A 6,363-nucleotide genomic window follows, 5' to 3' on the forward strand; every position below is an offset into this window, starting at 1 on the left:
CTCACTGGAGCAATTTTCTATGCTTTATATTAACTTTATTGTTTCTTTGATTGATAAATTAAAATAAAAAGCAAAGAACATAGCTTCCTCAGTTATGAAAAAGCTAAAGTTCTTACAATGATCCTCTAAATTCATTTTTAAAAACTTTATTGTCAATTTGATTAAATAGGTAGCTGGAAATTTTTTCTCAGACACCCATTATTCTATTTTAGTGAAGTGCCCAAATTGTCCCTAACAACTCTTTCAGTTTTGCCTTCCTGAAACTTGTCCCTCAATTTAGAAAAGAATGAAAACATTTTCAGGATGTATTTTATACCTAAAACTATTTTGGGGAGTTCCGGGAGGTCGCCTGAGAAATCACAAAGATTTGTTCTGTCACCTTATAAATAAAGAGAAGCTAGACAACTTTATGTGTGTTTGATCTATTACTACGGTAGGAGCTTCATGGGAAAAGTTGTCAGTTCGGAAAACACAGCCTTTCCTAGACAATGTATGTGTCGGTAAAATGTTGGCAATTTAATGAAACATAGGAAGTCCCCAGAAATGTGCCAATACCCTCTCTATCTATAAAATGTTTTTACTTCCAAAATTTCTATAAAATAGTTACACGTCAGGGTGCCTGGGTGACTCATTGGGTTAAAGCCTCTGCCTTCGGCTCAGATCATGATCCCAGGGTCTGCCTCCCTTCCTGCCTCTCTGCCTGCCTCTCTGCCTACTTGTGATCTCTGTCTGTCAAATAAATAAATAAAATCTTTAAAAAAAAAAGTTACATGTCATATACTCCAATAGAGAATTTCAGTTTCTTTTGTTTGATATTGATTATGATGATAACAATATTGGTTATGGTGATAAATTAACAAAAGCTATTAAGTCTATAGATGGTTTTATTTGACTCAGATACTTTCCTGAAGTCTGATGCTTGCCATAAGCCAAGGGCTGAAGTTGTATCTCTGACACTTTAGAATTGACTCTTGAGTGCCAGCCTCAGAGCTGGCATCACACAGACAACTTTGAAACTCACCTTTGTGACCTTCGCACGACTGCTTCGTGAAATTAGACCACTAACCCAAGATATAAGAATTCACTTCCTGGAATTGAATAAGAAAACTGGTGACTGTTTGGCCTAATGTTGGTAGAGTTTTTTAACTTTCTATTTTCTAGAGCTGTAAAGAAGCCCTTTCTTTTTCTTCTTAAACGGTCTATAACGAATACAATTGAGTGAAATCTGCTTTGTAACCTGAAATATGGCATTTTAAAATAATATTTGGTTTTCACTAACCACAAATTATTACAAACTTAATGGCTTAAAATGACAGAAATGTATTCTGTCACAGTTCTGGAGTCTAGAAGTCCAAAAATCAAAGTGCCTGCAGGACTGATTCTTTCTGAAACCTCTAAAGGGAGAATCTGTCGCATGCGTCTCCTAGTTTCTGAAGGTGGCTGGCGATCTTTGGTGTTTTGTGGCTTATAGACGTTATCACTTCAATCTCTGCTTCTGTTTTCACATGGCCCTCTCTTAAATTCGGGATGATTCTCATCACAAAGTTCTTACCTTAGTTACATCTACAAAGAAGTTATTTCCAAGGAAGGGCACATTCATAGGTGTTGGGACTTGGAGCTATCTTTTGGGAGGACACAATTCAGCCCACTCTACCACCTCTCTGGAATTGAAAAACTTCGCATGTTTTCATACTTTTCATGGAAGTATTTGCAAAAGCACAGTAAGAATCTATACTATAAGGTCTTGCCTGAAGTGTTGTATTTGAAACTGAGGTTCTTTTAATCAGGTATGACAAGCTGCCTTTAAGGAAAAAACAAACAAAAAACCCTTTACTTATGCAGCCAATGCCTCCAAACTTCTCCCATGAAAACTGGCGTAAAACCTGGCTTACTGTAGGGTGGTAAGGAAGATCCCTGGCAGACTAGGAATCTTTAAAAATTTGGGGGACTTGCAAGAGATAGGAATTCACTTGGATATACAGTACTATGGGTAAAATCTGTTGGAGAGAAATTATTGGGCTTGGCTCCCTGGCCTTGGGATTAAAAAGAAAAAAAAATAGATGTTTTTAAAAAGTAAAATTTGAGATTCCTTATGAAAATATGCAGGCAGAGGTTAATTCATGGCCTTCGTAGCTCTTCAGTATGGGATGTATGAATTGCAAGAATTGCAAAGCAAACTCAAGGAGCTTATGTGATAAATGAACACTTTCGCTGCCTTCAGGTAAATAATCAGATCAAACCTCATGGCCAATTTTTAGGATCAAGAATAATCTTTGAGGTAATTATGATCACAAGAGGGATAGACAATCAGGAAAAAATATTAAAGACTTTGAACAGGCAAAAGGTTAATTGGTGTCCTGGTTAGCACAGTCTTTTGAGTTATCTTTGTCTTTGAGCTATTTTATAAATCTGTAATTTGTAGAAACCAGTTACAATGAAACATAAATGTTGTCCATAGTGCATTTGTCTCATCCATCTTCAAGAAGTCAGCTTTATAGCTATTAACCAGCAATTTCAACACTGCCAAATACCCACATCTGTGTTCTCTGGATTCTCTTTTCAACTGTTCTACTATCTTACAGGCTTCTACAGTATTATTAATAAGTTAAATAAATAGGTGTCTTTATTTACAAAGTGTACAAGACATAAAAGTGTGTTGGTTATATCTATTCATCATTCAGGAAAAAAATAACAATTTTCGGCTATCTCTGTGGGGAAATGGCATGTATTGATTGACTTAACTTGTTTATCTTTCCTCCTCCTAAATGGAATGGCCTTGACTCTGAAATGGAACTGACTTGGTCTGATTGAATACTGTTATCTCCATACATGAGAGTAATTCCTGGTCCATCTGAGATGCTCAGTAAATGCTTTTGGAAGGAAGAAATGATTGGATGAACACATTCAGGAAAACAGGTTATAATTTTCTTTATACAATTACATCTGAGTCAACATTTCAACTGATGTTTATAAAAGGAATTAAGAAATTAGTAATACAGGGTTAACCATTACTTAATGAAATTAATAATTTTAATAATCATATAATAAAATTTGAGTCTAGACTATTATAATATATATAAATGTATTATAAAAGTAGATATAACCTAAAAATATATGCTATGTTTATGATCAAAATACTAATCAAATAAAAACCAAATAATGTGTAAAAAACAATTACCTTGTAAAAAAAAAAATCTTGTGATTAGTCCTGTATAACATAAAATAGTAAAATAGTATATAGTAAATTCAAATTATTTATTTTATTCCATTTGCCTTACTTCTTTTTCAATGTCCTTCTTGCCTCTGTGTCTCTCTGTCTCTGTCTTTCACTGGGGCACAGTGTCATCAGACTCCTTCATGTCCAGGGTCTACTTCTGAAGGATCCCTGCCTTTTCCTTGGAAGAGTATCAGAGGTACCAAAGAGTTCACAAGCCGTTCTCATCACCGGTAGTATTCATAGTAAAGATAGTTCTATGGAAAGTCACTGTAATATCCTTGAATTCTCTCTGTACTGTTCCCAAAACTGACTTATTTGATAATATGTTTGTGATCAAGAGACAAGTTGAATCTTCTTCTCTCTCTCTTTTATCCTAATCATCATACTTACACTTTGAAATGAGAAGCTCTTTCCCATACCACATCTTACGATATTATCTCAATGCATATAACCTTAGGCCATGAAATAAAGGAACGTTAATATCTATTTCATTGAGAGATGTATTTATAGATTAATTTTCGTGTTCTTCAGATGAATCATTATCAATATTTAAAATACAGTAATTTGGACATTTGTATGTTAGTAATTATAATGATAAAGTTAAATCCAGAATAAAATTCTTAACTTTTTTTTAAAGATGTTATTTATGTATTTACTTAAGACAGAGAAAGAGAGTGCCTGTGAGCATGAGTGTGGGGAAGGAGAGAGAGAGAGAGAAGCAGACTCCCCAACTGAACAGGGAACCTGATGCAGGGCTTGATCCCATGACCTTGGGATCATGACCTGAGCTGAAGACAGATGCTTAACTGACTGAGCCACCCAGGTGCCCCTAAAATGTTTAACTTTTAAGGATATCACATCAAAGCAAATTTTTAAGATTTCAATATCAATGTATAGATGTATAATTGTGTACATTATTGTCACAGTTAAAGATGAAACGAGCAGGTGGTTAATATAAAGAACTTTAAATATAAAAAAATTACATTAGGATACATTTTAAAGGAAGAAGAAGGGAAATAATATTTCAAGAGGAAAATGGATTGAAATTAAATTTCCAGATATTAAAGAAAAGCTTATTCATGAACATTTTGATAGATTACAAGGAATGTCAAATGACTACTGTATTTGTCTTATGATGGATACATTTAAAATATATTCCAAGAGCTATACATTTCTGCATGTCTAAGGCATTACATCATTTCTAGAAAAATTCTTTTAGTGGCAAATTTAGCAAGAAATTATAAACTTTAGGCTATTCCTAGTCTGTAGACTTGCATGGAAAGAATAACTGCTAATGAGTATTCTGTACTGTTTTGTTGGCTAGAAGTAGTGTCAACCTCAGATAGTATTATATCTTAGTTCATTAAAAAAGCCCAGAAAACCTTCACAAGTTATTCTAATGATAGCATCATGAGACTCAATGTTAAGTCTGTTGGGAACAGGAATTCATAGTTGAAACAAAGATTTCGAGTCCCCATCCTTTGGCCTTGGTCCGTACACATGGACTTGTACATAGTAGCACCATGTAGAGTATGATTAAGAACCCGGCAAACCAACATACTGACTGTGACTTTCCCCAAATTACTTCACATTTCCAAACCCAAGTTTTTTATTATTTAAAATAGGGCTCCTCTGTAAAATAGTTCTATCCCTTAGAATTCTTCAAAGGAATTAATTGTGTATTGAGAGTTTAGGGCAGTGTCTGGAACATAAAATTATTATGTTTAAGTAATTGTTTGGTGCCATAATTATGTATAGACACAAACATTTATTCTTTTCTTTAAAAATAAACTGACATTTGGGACGACCAGGTGGCTAAGTCGATTAAGTGTCCAAGTCTTGATGTCAGCTCAGGGCATGATCTCAGGGTGCCGAGGGGAAGCGCTGTGTCAGGCTCTGCACCGAGCGTGGAGCCTGCTTGAGATTCTCTCTCTCTCTCTGCCCCTCCCCTGGCTTGTGTGCACACATGCTCTCTTTCTCTCTCAAAAAAAATTTTTTTTTTAAAAATTGACTAGTATTTAACCTTACTTAATTAATAAATATATTGTCTACAATATATTTCTGTTTGACTCATTCAGTATCACTGAGGCATTTCTCAAATCTTCAACTATAGAAAATCACTAGTGCCAAAATAAAGAAAACTGAGATTTCTGTGAATCTTACATTAGAAAACAATAATAATCTTTTTGCATAAAACAACCAGTAAGAATTGGAATTTAATAAAAAGCCAGCCATCTCATGGTTTTTAGTCCTGTTGTCTCAGAGAGATAATCAAGAAGGAACATAAAGTTCAAGGCCAATTACTATTTAAACAACAATGTAGCCTTCCCTTTTATTGTACTACACTCCATTAGCTCCTTTTAACCTAAAAACACTATTTTTATGACAAAGAATAAAATTCAAAGCCTTTACTTTGAATATTTAGTTGTCGATATTAAACAGTATGTAGAGAAAAGCCCCAAATTTGAGTGTATGTTCAATTTAAGAGTCCAAATTCTTCATTAAAATATCATTGGGAACTTAACTGAATTTATAATTATATAGATTCACAAACTTAACATGCATTCAGATGTTTCACAGATGTGGAAATGTTTACATTTGGAAGACCCACCCTATCTTACTGGCATGAGGTCCTCTGATAAGTTAACACCTATATATAACGAGAGGTAAATGAAAATCTCCAGATAGCTTGCCACTGTTCAGCCTTATCATACATAAAATAGTGTCCACAAAAATCATTTGTCTATGCTGTCCTTACCCTTTTATTATTGCTAAAACCAATCAGATTGGTTTTAGACCTGTTTCCTGATAGCTTTGAAAATATATGCCTTACTGTTCTAAGAGAGATATGCTTTTGGGGAGTTATTTGCATATTTTCAAGAGTCTCATTAACTGTAGAATGGCCCTCAGATTCCTCCTAATACACTTATCAAATTGGACTCTAGCAGGAAGCACAGAGATAGAGCTTTTCAGCTTGCTAATCATACTTAGAATTACACCACTTATTGGCTCTCATTTTAGGCTAGGATTTTAAAAAATCACATATAATCCCAAAAATAAATAGTCTAATTAGTCCACATTCCAAATGCTGAAGAAATATGATAAGGTGTTACCTACAGAAAAGAGAAGCCAAGGAAGTTGAACTT

Source organism: Mustela nigripes, chromosome 4 (genome assembly GCF_022355385.1).
Source record: "Mustela nigripes isolate SB6536 chromosome 4, MUSNIG.SB6536, whole genome shotgun sequence".
In the NCBI taxonomy this organism is placed as follows: domain Eukaryota; kingdom Metazoa; phylum Chordata; class Mammalia; order Carnivora; family Mustelidae; genus Mustela; species Mustela nigripes.